This window comes from Sceloporus occidentalis, unplaced genomic scaffold, assembly GCF_023333645.1.
Source record: "Sceloporus occidentalis isolate IW3139 unplaced genomic scaffold, rSceOcc1.0.p SCAF_26, whole genome shotgun sequence".
In the NCBI taxonomy this organism is placed as follows: Eukaryota; Metazoa; Chordata; class Lepidosauria; order Squamata; family Phrynosomatidae; genus Sceloporus; species Sceloporus occidentalis.
The window spans coordinates 9,771,556-9,790,391 of record NW_028317006.1 but is presented as its reverse complement, the minus strand read 5'-3'; positions in this window follow the sequence as shown (position 1 = coordinate 9,790,391).

Below are 18,836 nucleotides of genomic sequence, written 5' to 3'. Positions count from 1 at the left end.
CCTCACATGGGTTCTAGAACGTGGTTACTGATGGGGATGTACGTCATGGTAAATAAGGCACAGATAAATTTTAAGAGGACTGACTGATCGCAGAACTCATGTACCAACAGGCATAATTTTCAAAGTAAATGAACATTCTTCATTGGTGTCTATTCACTAAAGAAAGAGTTGACAGAGAGTTATGTTCTGGAAATGTTTTAACTTTTAGCTTACTGCTAAGGAGTGGGAGGCATATCTTCAAGACATACCGGCTTTATAAAAATATGGTTTAAAAATGTTGGTTGTAGAACCAACTACCATTTCCCCCCCGTTTCTGAGCGGATGGAGCCAATCATTAAAGGGTTGTAGATGGAAAACTTTTTATGAATCTAGAGGGTACTGAAAGTTACCTACAAACATAAAACATGGCAATGATGCAGAAGAAGACAAGACCAACACTACAGATTATTGAACGCGTCCTTTCCGCTAAAGGTTATGCCAGGCACACAGTGAAGGAGAAGGCATATGGACCATTAAGTGCATTCATTTTACAGCAGGACAACAGTGCCAAGTAGAACAAAGTCATCGAAGGGTGATTGTCTCTGCTATGTAACTTCTGTTTAATCATATCTAAATTAACAAAGAATCTTATGGTCCACAGAGTCCAAACCTACAGAGACAGGTAAATCAGTAATGACTAATGATCCACAAAGTTCAAGCAAGGAGTACATTGTACTGGCCCGGTGCTTTTTTCCATATAATACACCATTCAGCGCTTAAAAATGCATTTTTGGGTACCAATATGCCTCCACATGTCTTTTTTCCTTTGACAAGCCATCTAGGACAAGCATGGGGGTATTAACATTACCTAGGGACAAACTGAACATCCCCATAGTAGAGGGTCAAAGTAAAGATACATTTTACAGTTCAGGACACTAAATCGATGTTTTCAAATAATAGATTAAAGTATTTTTAATTTTTTTTTATTAATTTATGTTCTCATGATGTGTATCTTTGTATATTATTCCTCACCTTTCATTGTATTCAAAAAGAAAGTGATTAATATGCAATTTTTAGCCAAAATATGCAATAAATCTCACAAAGCTTCCCTGCAGGACAATACTTTTTTTTTTTACTTTTAAACCGAAACACAGATTGTTGAAAACCCCATTTTTTTATTGAATATTTATTTCCCATGAACATATTATACAATATTTACCGCAACGCAGTGTGGAAGCAAAAGCATCGTCAGTACGGTTGTAAAATCAAAAATACCGGGGCCCTTTAAATATTTTGCTTTACCGTTTCTTACATAGATCGCTGAGAACATCTGACATCAAAACAAAGTTAAATAGAAACTTCTTTTACATCATAGCGATTGACCCCATGTACAGTTTTAGGAGGACAAGTTATTTTGCAATTCATGGAGGATCTATTTCATATATTATAAAAAGTGGGAAGAAACAGCTTCTCTTGGAACAGATTGCGTGCTTCCCGTAGCCTTCGGTGGTTGGGGTTTTGCACCTGACCTTGTCACGCTGGTGATTGAATTGCTAATAGGCAGTTATTGCCATTCCCCCCTTCTGTGTGTTTGACTCAATTGTGTGCGGCGTTATGATTTCAGATACACATCTGCATATATCTTTCCAAGTATAAGACATTTAAATAAGTAAATACATTCCTGAAAGAACTGTGTGTTCTGGAGTTATACGGGGGGTATTGTTGACTCATTTCATCAAGCAACCATCGGATTTTTTTATCTGTAGCCTCTTGGAAATGGCTTTGAATGTTTATTTACTATGTGGAACAAGACGCAATGTAACATTTCTTAGAGATAAGGATAAGGCAGATGTTGGGTGGCTTTTATGCCGCAAGATTTTTTGTTTGTATGTTTTTAATGGCAGCCTCAGAGGTGTAACACTAAACATAGCCCCCCCCCATCTGCAAGTTGTGTTGAGGGTCCTCCCGCTCTTCCTGTGTATCCCATCGTGGATCTGATCCTCCGCGTCTCTGAATATGTCATTTCACATATGTGAAATCGGAACTCAATTACCTGCCATTATATCATGGAGCTAATAAACCCCACATGTCAGTTTAGCTCATAAATAAGACAGTGACATGATAACAAATGCTTTGCACATGCATGGTAATACATCATTACAAAATTCATTAGTAGCAGATGTCATAGAATCCACTTCTGCACCAAGAAGGCCCTTGGGGCCGCCTAGGACTTGGAGGCCCCCTTGCACCACAGGGGCCGTGTGGGCCTAAGTGGTTATCTATATGTCATTTTTCCCAACATGAAGAGCAGGGAAGCATTTCGGGTAAGTATTTGATTGAAAAGAAATTGACTGACAACATTACTGGAACACATTTTATATCATGTAGATGCAATGTAAGAAAGCTTTACTTTACTAAAGGGTGGTAGATAAATGGAACAGCCTCTCAGCAGATGTTGTGGAGGCTAATACAGTGAGGGAATAAAAAACATGCATGGTGCAGGCGTATGGCTATCCTGAATCTAAGACAAGACCAAGGACTGATTAAGGTCTGAGTGTTTACATCAGGGAAAATTGGCAGACTGGATAGGTTTTTATTGGCAGTCGAATTCTATACACACTATAAACACATATATATATATATATATATATATATATATATATATTTACTGTGTGTATACTGTATATATATATATATATTCTACAATGGTATTTTGTGCTATCACAGAATACAAATAAGCCCTGATTTTTCCTACATGCTGTATCTCTTGATCTCTGTAAAGTCCGGCACTAGTCCGAGGAATGTTGTAGTTTAAGTATAGAACATAAATCACGGGTGTAGATCTTCTGCTGTCTCTATTTGTGCAGCACAATCAGCCTTCGCAATATACTTCACATTATTACCTGAAATAATGAAGCCCATGACCACAGGGAATCCGGTTACAATAACGGGTGGATTTGTTAGAACATTTTAGGCTGTATTCGTAGGGGTGAAACCAGGAACACCTTTAATACTCTCATTGCACTAAAATTCTATTTAACAATAATATTGTTGATTCAAACTTTGCACATATTACTATGTATTATTGGATTTGTACTATGGGAAACTATCATGCTTGAGCAGATGGCTACTCACAGTGGTTGTGTATGAAGGCATTAAATAAAGAATATTTTATGGTGAATTTGGGGATGCTTTGTTTTTTTTTCTATTTTATACACAGAATAATTTAATAGGGCTCTCATTCAGACCCATTCTCATGGGTGCAGCACAATATGCAGAAATGTCAGGTGCCTGTAGGCGGAATGCAATAATTAGACCTGATATTATGTCTGATTTTTGTATTAATATGTATTATTCAAAGTTAGCTATGGCTATGCTATATCTGGTTATTATGATACTTATCTTAATTAGAATTTAATAACAGACATTATTTGGTAATGGGTCCATTACCTTAATATATTTACTGATTTATTTTTGTCAAGTATTATTAGATGAACAAGGGCATTGAATTAAAGTTGGGAGGAGGGGGGAGTAAAATGTATTTGAATAGCGTTCTGTCTTATACACTTGCCTTTAGCAGAAATCCTAGTGATAAGCACTATATCTAAAGTAGAAGGAGATTGACATTTACATAAGCCTAGAGAACAAGAGAACAAACAGCTTTTAGGTAGGTTAGAGAACCTGTAGAGTAGATGAGGCAATACAATCATATCTGCCTTGACATACAGTGACTGTATTTCTTTAAAGTGAAATCTCAAATGAAAAATGTTTTCGTAGCTCAAGGCACTGCTAACTGTGCATCAAAAAGCAATCACGGAAGAAGCTGGTTGACAATTGTGACGCAATTACAAATGAACAAATGCTTTGGCATACATTTAGCAGGTTATAAATCCAATAAATAGCCGAGTGCCAAGCGAGCGGATCAACATTGTGGCAGTACGTTATCTCGTGCGAGGAAAATATCACAGGAGCTGATTTATAAAAGTGTCTCAAATGCTGCAATTCACTGTTCGATAACTCAAAGATAAGATAACACAGCGTGAAGAAATAACATGCAAAAAAATGGTGTAAGGGCCTTCAAGGAGAGAACAGATGGGACCTTTTTTTTGGTCAGTTAACATAGATCTAGTTTGACATCTAGAATGAATTTCAGCACAACTTATTCATGAAAGTACCAGGGAGCAACACCTTATTTTTCTTCACCTTCCACTAACACATAAAGTATTTTTGAAAACGGTGCCTCTGGGTATATGTCTAGGATCGGCTCCCAGTGAATATAGTTGTGGATATCTGAAGAGAACTGGGAAATATATGCTGGAGAGTTCAGCACCACTAGCCCCTGGACAGCTCCTAATTTACACAAGGGTCTTGGCAGTAATAAATATATATTGAAGGCCTCTGAAGGGACACAAAGATCCAGGCAAAATTAAAGGAGCGTAGAAGGGTACAGCACCACTGACTGTTGGACAGCTCAGAATGAACACCAAGATCCAGGCAGCATTAAAAAGAACATAGAAGAGTTCAGCAGCTCTGGCTGTGAATGGACACAACGATGCAGGCAATAGTAATGGAGCATAGAAGAGTTCAGCACCTCCGGCTGTTGGACAGCTGTGAATGGACACAGTGATGCAGGCAATACTAATGGAGCATAGAATAGTTCAGCATCTGCAACTTGGACATCTCTGAACAGACACAAAGATCCAGGCAGAACTAAAGGAACACAGAAGAGTTCAGCACCACGGACCACTGGACCGTTCTGAATGGACACAAACATGCAGGCAGCACTAATAGAATCCAGAAGAGATCAGCACCACCAACTGCCGGACAGCTCCCAATTTGCACAAGGATCCAGGCAGCACGTTCAGATGCCCCATAATTCTGCAAAAGTTCTGAGCAAATACCCCTATTTTCATGTGAATAACTGTTTTCAAATGTAACCATCATATTAAATAATGCAGTATGAACTTACTGTTCCTATTAATCGGTTTGCATCCATAGCTTTTTCTATTGTATTCTTTTGATCAGTTCCTATATATCAAAATAAAGCAGGTGATATTTTAAGGGGAGTTGGGACAGGTAGAGCAGAATTACTCCATTTCTTTGTGTAATGAACTAAGGCTCAACAAAGAGAGATCCTGTGACAATAGAAACATACATAAGCAAAAAAAGAAATGCAATTTCAGGCCACATCTTTTATCGACTACCTTGGCAGATCAAGGACATGCAATGAAATGATAATGACATTAATTCTCAGATAGAATGGCTCATACGGGCTAAATTATATATTATTATAGATGATGCAATGTTGCCTTGACATTGGTATATATGAAATGTGGCATTACTATGGAAGAGGTCTATCTAATAGAAAAGAAACGTGTATTAGGAAAATATTCAATTCAGGTTAATGTAGGTTTATATGTCCAAATCAAGTGAATACTTAATTTGTTCTTTATAATCAGTTTTATAAAATACTGGATAAGATTTGTGCAGAATCCATATTTTCAGGCTCCTGTCAAATATTAAAAAATGTCATTACAAAACATGTACCCTGTCATCTACAGCATGTTAGACTATTTGGATGGTTGGTGATACTTTACTGTTTATTCTGCATTATGACATAAGTTGTGGTGGGTAAAAGGTAACAGAAACCCATCCACTTACATTTAAGGGGCAGTAGAAGTATTGTTAAACACTCATCTACACACACCAGACAAGCCAGAAGGCTTGCTTTTCCCTCAGATATCTCATGGTGCTTTCACAACCACAAGGGATTCTGGGTAGGCACATGCAAACAAGGTTAACAATTATCACCTTTGCCTCTATATCCACTTTATACATGGATTCCTTGAAAGTAATTGCCCGCTGTACAAGACAGCCTTTAGACAAAACTCAGGAAGAGGTACAATAGCCAGATCACCACTCATGGACAGCTGTTTCGTCCTTCATGGGACTCGTCAGCATGAGGTTGTGATACTGGCTTAATAGTATGAGGCTTGGGGTAACTAAGAAATATCATTACATAAGTTGTGGTGGGTAAAAGGTAACAGAAACCCATCCACTTAAATTTAAGGGGCAGTAGAAGTATTGTTAAACACTCATCTACACACACCAGACAAGCCAGAAGGCTTGCTTTTCCCTCAGATATCTCATGGTGATCTGGCTATTGTACCTCTTCCTGAGTTTTGTCTAAAGGCTGTCTTGTACAGCGGGCAATTACTTTCAAGGAATCCATGTATAAAGTGGATATAGAGGCAAAGGTGATAATTGTTAACCTTGTTTGCATGTGCCTACCCAGAATCCCTTGTGGTTGTGAAAGCACCATGAGATATCTGAGGGAAAAGCAAGCCTTCTGGCTTGTCTGGTGTGTGTAGATGAGTGTTTAACAATACTTCTTCTGCATTATGAAAATCTATTCTTGTTATCATGTCACATGAGCTGAATTATATCTATTAAAATGTTACCTGCTGTTATTCTGACTAGATACTATCAAAAATAAGAGTCATACCCTGGAAGATTGTTACTTTTATGTTTATCTCATTTCATCATTCTATCCTAATTTTTGTTAAAATTCCTTAGAGACGTGTTAGGTGATTCATCATTTTTGCTTTTCATTAGGATTCTTTTGATCTGTACCACCTATTTTAATTTCTCATTTTTACATATTGTCTGGGTACAGTACGTGCAATTCTGGGGACGGAGAGTTAACCTTAAATGCCTTTTATGTGGCTGAAAGTCTTTTTTGTTCTAGAACCTAAGTTATGGCACAAATGAGAATCTTCTTTATTAACAAACTGAGCCCTTTAACTGTTAACAATACTATTAGCAAAATTATGTATGAGTATGAGAAATATTAGATTAGGTCCTGATGCATGTATAAAAATGTATCTCAGCAATGAATTGCTTACCTCCTGGTTCTCTATGTTATCTTATTCTATAATGAATTAACCTTCGCCGTTTCACTACCATTAGTCTAAATGTAGCGGCTGACATATTTGTAGCCCCTGGTCATTTGATATCGGAACAATATGTTTTTGCAGTTATTGCACCTTTTTCTAAAAGATGCCTTGCAGACTTGGAGATTTTGTCTGTGTTTTATTATTTATGGCAATGTTTTTGTGATTTCCTTACAGGAGCAATTTAGACAAAATATTCCATATAAAATACTAGTTCATGGAATGCATTAAAAAAAATGTGTAGTTTCTTCCTTTCTCTCCCCATCTCTTCTTTTCTCTCTCTATCTCTCTACCCCACCTTTCTCCTTAACAAGAACATCGAATAAACTAAAGCATTTAACTGCTACTCCTGTCTATAATTTCCCCTTCTACAAAACCACTTTTATAACTTCAGCCGGAGTTGGGGTATACGACACCACTTACTTACATTTGTGTATTGTCCCTGGTTAAAAAGTGGTGCATAGTTAGATCTTGCTAACTTGCTAATTAGACAAATCCCCCAACAGCCAACTATGCCTCCAATGGCGAACCTGGCCAAAATATCCATCACTCTCAGGCAGCCACCATGTGCAGTGACTACTACCCATCAATCAACAGCCAATATCACACCTTGCCACAAGAGTCCAAGACCATGTAATAAGGTAAATACAACTTTAATAGTCAGATACTCTACTGACTTGAATCTCTCATAACTGTTCCTTCGATTCCCCCAGTCCTAGGAGGGCATTGTTCATTAACCATTAGTGACCTCATCAAATCATTTTTCTCTTGTGTTAACAAAGTCAATATGGAGAACTTTGTAAACATGACAATGGCTTCTCCAACCACCAAGCAGCCACGCATGTCACGCCAAGCTCGGGGGTCTCACCGTGTGTGTTTGTTCAGTGTGTGGGAACAACAATGTTCTATCATACTGCTCCAAGTATTAATTCGCACAGTAACAATCCGTTTATAGAAAGAGAAGTTTAGTAAGTATCATATGGTGATGACAATGACATGGTGTTCTTGGCACTTAAGTAAAAAATAGGAGTAGGTGGGTTATCCATTAGGGTAACAGTTGCGGATCTTCTTTTCCTGTTAGTTGTATGGTTTGGCTCAAGCAAAGCTCCCTAATGACAGTAGTTATCACACCCAGTCCAAAGTCTTTCACAGATGAGTTTACTATGCAGACCATTCCAGCACAGCAGAGGTTAATGTTACCAAACAGTAGTCTATTTTTTTATCCCAGCAGATTATGAGGTGTATTACTGTGGCGTTTACGGTTAAGGCACCCTTGTCTCAGCTATCATTAGCTTTGCAGGCGATTACATTCACCCCAGCATTGCAGAGGTTAACGTTATGGCAAATCTCAGACATTAAGACGTGTTAAGCCGGACACACCAGCAGACTAGAGGTTAAGGTTATTTACTGTTTCCTGTCTCCATCAAGTTCAGCGCTAATGGTGCTTCCTGCTGATTTTAATTAGTCTTGTTCAGCACTGGGATAGGTGTCAGAGGGGGAGGAATAAAAGGCTAATGATCTGCATGAGCTCGCCTATAGCTCCTTAACAGCTCCAGACGTTAAGGGGTTATAATACACTATATGCCATCACCTTTAATGAAGTAACGCTACCTGCTGAGACGGTTTGTAGCCAGCTTCATCCAAGTGCTGACAGCCTCATTGCCATCCACGGGCTGCCAACCTCTCCTCTCCCTGTTGCTCATAACTCTGTATTAACAGAGAAAGGAAGAAATGCCACAGATCCTGTCTGATTATGCCTCTTCCAAGCAGTTTTGAATTCCATTACTGCATTAGCCTTTACCTTTCCTGCTGTGAACCTTTTCTGCGCATCCACCACTCTTTCTATAAAACAGTTATTTATCACATTTCTACCTAGACTGTCTTCCTACGGAGTCTATGAGCCTAGATTCTCCTTTTGAAACATTCAAAATGTTTTTGCAAGCAATTTGAATAATTTTACCAAACCTCTGTAAAATGCAGTGGCTTTTGGGGGCACTCTACATTTAAACCCCATGTCTCTTACCTACCATTCAAATAGATTATATGGAAACTTATTTATATTTATCAACATTACCCCATAAAGCGCCAGGGATTAAGGTGCCAAAATGACAATTATGTAAAATTTTGGAGCAGGCCAAGACTAGCCATCTGGCACACTGGGTAAATGCCTGTTCCGGTGGCCAACAGGACCTCGTCATTAGCGATACTACAGCAGATCAGGTCCTACAGTATGTGGCCGCCGGCTGGATACATGTAGCCACACACTGCGAGTATAAAAGTACAACGTGGGTCATAATGTGTCCAGCCAGCTGCTGTACATACATCATTTGGTGGCTGCTGTCCTTACAGTGCCAGAGTGGTTCAGTCATGGCCAGTCTAGCCCTGCTCTGTAGTATGAACTCACAGTAGGTGATTATTGGGTTCACACAGATACCAGCGATGATTTACCATATTTACATAAAGCCTTTTCAGAATCCAGTTTGTAGGACATCATTGTCCTCTCATGAGTACTTTTATGAGCATCGGAGTGCACGTGACATTAGTGTTATACCATCCAGTCACCCATCCATTAAAAAAGTGAGACACAGATATGACAGACTAAAGTCACCAGGTATCCTATTTTTTTGTTCTTCACAAATAATAACCAACCCTAACTTCTGCAACCCTGGGCAAGTTCCCTCATGTTTCGAGGCAGTTGCTACTAACTTCAGCTGAAATGTCTAGGTCCCCTGAGGCTAATTAATAAATTCGAACATTTCAAGGAGTCCTGCCAGGTTCAAGGTAGTGGCAAGCATGCTCAAGTCATTGAATACTCGGTTTAATAAAAGTTGCCTTTCCCAATTATCTGCTTGGAAGTCAATGTCCTATCACAAGGATTTGGAGAAGAGATTTATTATCGTGTCTTTCTCTTTGAAGGAACCATTAGGATGCCAAACCTATTCAAACAAAATTCTTTTTCTACAATTATAAACTGTGGTTATTATACTTTCTGCCCTGTGGGTATTTCTAAATGAGGTCTTAGGTGAATGTGAGTGTGTTTTACCCTTTTCTTTGAGAAAATGTGGTTATTTTTCCATTTCATTTATAAACGGCACATTCAAGCCCTCACTCCCATTCTGCTTCTTCAATTCCATCATCATAAAATGTCAATTTAACAGTTTTCAAAAAGCATTTAATATACAACTAACTTGGAAAGGGGGAACGTAGCCCTCAATGGAAGGGTCTTTATTTATTCACTAAATGATATAACAGACAAGGGGTATTATTCAGTGCAGTTTATTGACTATCCTTGTGTGTCTGGTTAACCAGCTGCCAGGCTGATGTAATATGATAAATAAGACTGCCGTCCATTCACTTAGCTTTCCTAGAGGTGAAATGTGTCTAAAGTGATTTATTTTCTCCCTTACTGGTCCCTTCCTGTCCAACTCCATCATTTAACTTTCCATCTTCTATCTCATTTTCTAGTATTTTTTACCATAATTAGAAGCACAGGGTCATGACAGCTCTGAGAGTAATAGAGCAAAAAAAATAAAATTCGATGCAGTTCCAGCCTAGACGTAGATATTTTTCTATGGCAGATCTGTAAATCATAAGAGCTCCGGATCTGATTGCTGCTTTGTTTGCAGTTGAAATCCATGTTTTCTACGGAAGGAAAGAAGGGTAGCATTTCCAAGAGGCAAATATGTAACTAGCCATATTTTTTGTGCAAAAAATAATCATATAAAATGCAGCCTTGCGTGTTTTGAGCATGTTGCAAGGTTATAAAATAGGCAGTATAGATTGAGGCTGCCATCAAAAATCTTAGGGCCCAGTACAAATCATGTCCCACCCCAAGCTCCTTCCACTTCTCCACCCGATGCTCCTCACACTGCCGTCGCCCATGCAAGCAAATGGGCCACTGGGCCCCGATTCCTGGAAAGAGGACAGGGCCTGGTAGAGGACTGTGAGGCCTCAGTCCCATGTAGCAGTCTACAGGAGCCCAGTCCCAGGCAGCAGGCCACAAGGGCCAACAGTCTGTGACAGAGCAGGGTATATAGGCCCCCTTCTTGCGCCATACATGGGTACTGGTTGTACCCCCCCGATGACAGCCCTGGTAATCATACTGCAGGTGTTGATGAACTAGAGCTCTAATGTTGCTCAGCCATCCATATATGCTCTCCTTTCCTTTTGGGGTGATAGCGGTATATAGAATGTCCACATTTACAATGTTTTCCAGGACACACATACAACTCACCGGTTCCTGACCTTGCACTACGCTGTAGTACAGTACGAGTCATTGATTTCCTTGTTTATCTTTATACACCCTACATACTTCAAGGTTACAATTTAAATGTGCTGGCCAGCAATATGTAAAATGTATACGTGCCCTGGAAAAAAAAGGGCTGGTGGGGGTCATCCTCGAACCATTGGAGCTATAGAAGTGGTGGTGACCATAGCAGCGTCTCATTGCCATGCACCTTCTGTAGCGGCTCTCCTGTTTCTAAACCAAGAAAAGATAAAACAATAGGAAAAAAAGTGTATCATAGAGTTATATCACTAGAATGAATATTTTCTAAAAAGTTACTTTGTTCATGTATAATGGAGTTTTTTTAGGTACAAATATACTTTTTGTTATTTGAAAAACTGATGGCGCATATATATATATATAATTGTTTCATAATTTATATATAATATTTTTTTAACATAACTAGCGTCCTTGGAAACCTAGAACTGACTCTGCTTACATCATTAGCAAGTCATATTAATCTTCGCATCATATTCATAGAATCTTTGTGATGGTCTACTAAAGGCCAATTAAAAGATCCTTCATCCTCTAAAATGTTTCCAAGATGACCCTGGAGATCATCAGTTTTGAGGTCTACTTGACTGGGGCAACTTCTATAAAATGACTACAAAATGCACTTAAATGAATAAATCGACCATAAAAAAAAAATGTACCTATGGTATTCTTAGCTATGTGCTACATGGTCCACAGCATCCAAAGAGTTAATTTGATTCCTGTTGCAGACAAGTGTGCAGCCTAACATGAAAGAAATGCGGGCTCTTCAGGGAAATGGATTTTCCCTTTTTGCTTTTTCACATAATAACCTTCCCAATAACATTCTCATGGAAAATGGCTGTGAATTATGATTCCTTCAAAGGAACCTTAATGTATGACTTTGGGTCCCTACAGAAAATAAACTATAAAGCACTACAATGCAGAGAAAAGCGCTACTTACAATGCAAATGGTAATACCTTACTAAATCATACTAAACAATGAATAATAGGTAGACATACATACTTAGACATGCATGTATATGAATAAAAATGTGTGTATATGTATATATATATATATATATATATATATATATATATGTGTGTGTATATATATGTGTGTTTATATATATATATATATATATATATATATACGATGTCAAAAAATAGAGTATTGCAGAGTATGCGGTGATACCTTTTTTATTGGACTAACATAATATTAAAAAGACAAGCTTTCGAGAGTTATCCTCCCTTCATCAGGTCCGAAGCAATACTAATCAACATGATAGAGGTTACAACTTATACCATCACTTGTTTTAAGTTGTAACCTCTATCATGTTGATTAGTATTGCTTCGGACCTGATGAAGGGAGGATAACTCTCGAAAGCTTGTCTTTTTAATATTATGTTAGTCCAATAAAAAAGGTATCACCGCATACTCTGCAATACTCTATTTTTTGACATCGTGTCTACTGGACTAATACGGCTTCACCCTTTTACATTATATATATATATATACACAACATAGTTCATTTTTATGCTCAGATTATGTTTCATTTATAATATAACTTGTTTTCTGTACAATATAATATGTTTTCATAATAAAATAATATAGTAACCATACCAAAATAAATATTGCTTGGAGAACTAAAGCCAGCGACAGATTGTTCAAATGTTTGGTTTGTCAAACACTAATGCAAGTACTGATAGGCTGTTGCCATAGAAGACAAAGGAGAATCAGAACTTTTTTTATTTGTTTTATGTGGTTACACCTTCAAAGGAAAAGTTTCCTAAGTAGCAATTAGTGTTTTTTTCACCGTAAGTGGAACAACACCTTTAAACAGCTGATAAAATGCCTTCGATTTACCAAAAGTTATGTGGATAGCATAAACAATTCTGAAACTCTCGCACTAAAGAAGTGGCTTTCTTTGACAAGCCATAAATAACAAGGATTTTGGTGCCAATTCCTTAAATAGAAACTCTGTGTTCCCGTCTCACATATTGAACTCCCAAAGTGTTTTTTATTTTTTTTTATTTTTCAGTAGAGAGGTGTCTGCGTGAACGAGTCCATAACACAGCATCAGTAAATCAGACGTGCAAGCTCCTTGGTGAAATGTCCTTTGTAAGACTATCGTTTTGTATAATTGTTATCATTATTAATAAACCCATAGAGAAGCGTCTTTGTGTGTGAAATCAATAGGAAATGCATCTGGATCACAGGAAGCACTTAGCTCTGCAATAAAAAGAAAAGTATAAATGGTCGTGGGACTCAGAAGAGGGCAAGTGACTGCCAAGGGACAGAATCCTGCTAGTTCAAGAGCCAGGTAGTAATGCCTGAACCTCTGCAGTTTTAACTCTAAAAAATACCAATTTGACACAATAAATATCTGTTATTTGTGCCTTAAATGCCCTTTGTTGATTTATATAGCACCGTCATATGTTGTGGTGACGTACTATGGGTAAACAGGACATAACAAGTAGATTAGATAGAAATAAAAGGTGAAAGAGTGCATCTAGGAAGTTTCCAGGTCTACTTGCCACATCACCTTCTGCTCCTTCTCTGTATCGGAGCGTAGATGTGACACCAGGTGTGATGGCTTCTAAATGGTCCAAAAATGATTCAAACACATTTTTTGTTTCGTTTTGGTCCATTCAACAAATTTCAATTCCTGCCCTTGGTTCAAACAACTTGTTCTTCTGTATCCTTTCTTTCTTGGTCCGCTTCTCCCAGCTATCCGCTCCCTTAACCTCGCGTCCTGGAGTGCTTCAGAATAATGCAGACGGATCCGCAGAGTAAGAGAACTTTTTCTGCACCTGTCTTTCTCCCCAAATCTGTCTACATTATTCTCGCCTCTTGGAGTACTGCATACCCCATGAGGACAGCCACTACCCAATTCCTCCTATCAGGGAAGAGGGTGTGTGCGGAGGCTCCGCCCTTTCACCGAAGCGCTCTGGGAGCCCTGGATAACGCAACGAATAGCAGGGAGAAGCGGACCAAAAGGAATACAAGAGGTATAAAAGAGGTCTAGCAAGAGGTAGGACAAGAAGCAGAGCTGCATAAAAGGAGATGGGGACACCGAAGCGGTTGGCAGAGAAGGTAGAGAGATGTTGACAAAAAGTGTGAGAGAGAGAGTTAAAAAGACCGTGAGTCATGCACTCTATGAGAGACATCAGGAGAGGCAAGAGGGACAGAGGGATCTATTGTATAATATTTACATAGACATATTTATACCTCCTCAAACCCTACCCTACCCAAATACTACTAGCCAGCTAGCCAGATTTTAGGGAAGTGTTTGCAGGAGTCGTGTACATGCGCTTCCAAGTGTAATACACTTTATTCTGCAATCATACTGATGACTGAGCTGCATATGTGAGAATGTACGATTAACAAAGTTGTTTCTTATAGTGTGCAGGTGGTGCATTTCCGTAATTCTGAGTATTGCTCTTAGATACTGCATCCTGTATCCCTGTGCTATGTCAGTGCTCCCCTCCTGGCAGGACTGGCCATCTCATTCTCACCAAATGCTGCTGAACATCAACTCCTATCACTCGTATCCAGAGCTGCATTAAATAACAGCAAGATATTTGCAAATATGAGCTTGTAACACGAGGCAAAATACAAATGGTCTGAACGTGTCTCATCCTTCTTTGGCTGTGAGAGATTGCTGGGAGTTGTGTTGTGACCAATGCATTCTGTACTCCAAACATTTATTAATTTAAATAAATATATCCGAAAGAATGTTGAGTCTTTCATTTTTCAGTTTGCCGCAGAGAGTATCTCCATATTGATTTAAAGTCACTTAGGATCAACCTTTTTAGTTTGTTTCTGGATGAGACACCAAAGTGTTCATTATGCTCCACGCTGATTAATTTGGGTACCTTCACTTTACATTAGAATGCTCTGCATTCCTACAAGGATGAATGAGGGCTATACAATACGAGGGCTATATAGACCACATGGACTGCAGGGCAATTAATAATCGTATTTCAGAAATGCATTTCAAGCAGTCATATTAAATTGGCTTGTCCAATGGAACTCACCCACAAAAACCCCCATATACCGCATAGTTTACGGGGCCTAGCCGAAAACCACTTTTATGAACCCCTAGACACTTAGGGTGAGGTCTAGTTCCACTGTCGCAGTTGATTGCTAGCAAACCTGAGAACACCCACACCCTGGCTACCTGGCGCTCTCACTCTTCAGGGGAGTGGCTTTATTAGGGAAGAGCTAGCCACATAAATGGGTGGGGCTAGCCCCAAACACATTTAATATGTATGGGGATGGGAGGGGAAGAGGGCAGGGAGTTGGCGTACCTAAATGCATTCCGGGGATTTACCGACGTGACTCAGAAGACCAGAGAAGGAGCGATTTACCCGGAGTTTTTGGGACGAAACCTGGAGAACTCCCAGGTATGATTACTGGGTCTCTAACAACAGTTTCCATATTGGCCACTTTTTCCAGGACACATCTAATTTTTACATGGTCCCAATGGCTCATTATTTGAAAAATGGACCTTTCGACCTGGATGTAGAGATTATGGATTGTGGGCAATGTCGGCATACTGGGATAGTTTTGACGTTTTGTTTAGAAAGGCCCCCTTTTGATATGATGCTTAAAAATAACATGTCAAAGTGTGTTGTTGTCTTTGAAACAGTTGTTGAGTGTTCTTTGTGTTAAAGAAGACAATTAATTTGAACCTAGACATATGTAAGATTCTGTTTGACTAATGATATATTCATTAAAAGCAACTGTGACCGTTTTAAGGTTACAATGTTTTGTGCTACAATATGTTCTTTCACATCATAAAGCTTTAGGCATCTCACAATCCTGTTTATTTTTATTAATAATTCACTCACAAGATCCAATAATTAGCGTCTTGGTCATTTAATGTGATATATCATTAAATCAGAGTAGAATAAGAACGTCCAGGTTCAGGCTATGTGACCCTGACATCTGTAGGAAAACATCGAGGCTCACCGTTGCTGTGTGAGATTTAATCAAATGTACATTTATTGCATTTATTTCTGTACTTGCTCTCCTCAAAAAAGGGCAAGCTTGGGATAAAATGCTGAAGTTATGTCTATAACATCTCAACTCAAGTCTGCAGTGTGTGATCCTACAGAGGATAGGCAAACTTTATGCCTTATACCACTTAGTGGTCCCGCTCTGTAAGTGTGCGTGGTCTACTGCTTTGTGGCTGAGCTGTTGTTCCTCCTAGATCCTTCTGTTTCACAATAATAGAAATTGTTAATTGCAATCCAATACTGTGGACCAGGGCAAAAAAATCACCAACTGACGAAGATGGCAACCTATGACAGTGCCTTGTTTGAAGTACGACACACTCTACTTTGAATGTGTGTCTATGGCTGCCTATGTGCTTGATGTTATCCCCATTTTAGCAGTGGATGTGGCTGAAACAACTAAATTTAATAATTAGGAGAGATGTCCACATACTTTTAATCATATAGTCAAGTAAGGAGATGTAAGTAGGGGAACCGCTATGAAGAGCATTGGAACTGGTTCAATTGTAAAATATATTGCCTGATACAGTTTCATCTCTTTGAATGAATTAGAATAATGATCCCAGTTGTCTGTTCCCAGCTCTTACAGAAAAAAAAATACACCATGTTACATGTCATGATGTTACTGAAGATGTAAGTGAATGTGAACAGAGTTAGTTTTAACCCATGCGTAAATGGAGGTTACGGAGCAGGTTTAAAGAGTTGTTCAACAGAATTCATTTATGCTAAGTGACTTTCATCACCAGAGACCATTTTTAACAAGATATGAAACTCATCAAATGAATTACAAAAAGAAAAAAAAAATCCTGAGAAAAGGAAAAATAATTACTCATCACCGTAGAGCTGGCAGGACAATGGCTCTTTTAAACGAAGGGCTTGCAGTAATTAACACACTGGTGTGCCCCGTGTTTTGTAATTAATTGCATTTTAAATCAGTCTTTTTCAACATGGGTTTAATCTGAGCTGCTATTATAGGCATTTGGAATTTTGTATATTTTATTATGAACAATGTCGGATTTCTTACTGGAAAAACCGCCATCTAAACAAATTGAAACAAAAATGAAATGAATCCATAATAAATACAAGTTCCGCGTCTTGGGTTTTTTTTGGTGAAATTGCTTTGAAGATATTTGCTTTAATATTAAAAGAATATTTCAACTAAGTGAAGTTTAAAATCAAGGAAATATCCGTTCAGAATTCATTTCCTTTCTCATTTAGCTACCCTTACAAAGGTTGCCACCAAAGGTAAGGAATAAGGTGGCTTTGATGATCAGGCAAATTCATAAAACACAACGTTAAGTTAGCTGCTCCCATAGTATCCATACGGTAGGTACAAACATACATAATATGTGAACAAGATTACACCTCTGAACTGAAAAGTTTAGGGTATTGTAGAGGAAAGTGATTCCATTAAAGTGACTTCTTCTGACCCTTCTATGTTCATGATGTCCCCGTAGAATAGTATGATTATGTGTCTATTTCTGTTTTCTAGAATTCAGGGGCAAACTGGGGACAACAAGGTGGCCCTGGAACTTTAAGGCTGTTGGCAGAAAGCTACATGTAGAGCGATGGGGACCAGTGGCCTACCGTGCATTTGCCTGGTGTGATAGATGGCCACTCCTGGCCTGACAGAATCACAGAACTTTGGTGAAAAATATCTGGAGATGTGCACTCTTCCTCTTGGAAGAGTTAATAAACTTAAGCAGAGTCTGCCTTGTACACATCTTACTCAAACATCTCATTAACCTGATGTAATGCTCTACAATAGGGTGACATCGGCCATGTTTTCCAGGACACATTATTTTTACATATTGCTGACCAGCCCGGATAAAATGCTTCCCTGCAGAACGTGGGATGTATAGACTTATGGGAGGGAACCAATTAGTCAATTATACATCCTCCATACTGCAGGGCAGCATTTTATCTGGGCTGGTCAGCAATATGTAAAAATTATATGTGTCCTGGAAAACATGGCCGATGTGGCCACCCTACTCTACAATTCACTTAGTCATGTCAGGTACATTTGGAGCCCACTATGACTTTTTTTATTTTAGAAGTCATCCTTATACATGCTATATGTCGCTTTAAGTGACCAGGTCTCCATAGGTTTCTTGGATTTAGGTTCAGGATAAGGGATGTGCCAGACACAGGTTAGTATTTCCATAAATACTAGGAACGCATGGAATCAAAATGTAGTGTTTAGTTTTTTCCAATGTTTTTCTACGTGATTGTCGAAGGCAAACCAAATATAGGGCCAAAAAGAATATTTTAGGAGTCAGTTTTATTTTTAGAAGCGACAAGTTGATGCTTTGGTAAAAATCAAGATCAATATAAGGCCGCACACAAGATGTTGGCAGAAAAATTTTAGGAGTCATGCCTACTAGACTTTTTGTTGACCCGCTTCTGTGTCATTCCATTTAAAATCATGGCTACCCTGTTTTAGACTGATCTCAAGTCAAAAAAGCAACGCCATTTAACAATGACCTTGGACAGGTCATAAGGCAAGGACAACAAATTAAATGTGCAGGCTGGCAGGGAATGGAACTTTGTGATTAGTAGAACATTTTAATTGTGGATCATAAACAAGCAATTCTTTAGGAAAGATTGAAGATGTTGTATGCGCCATGG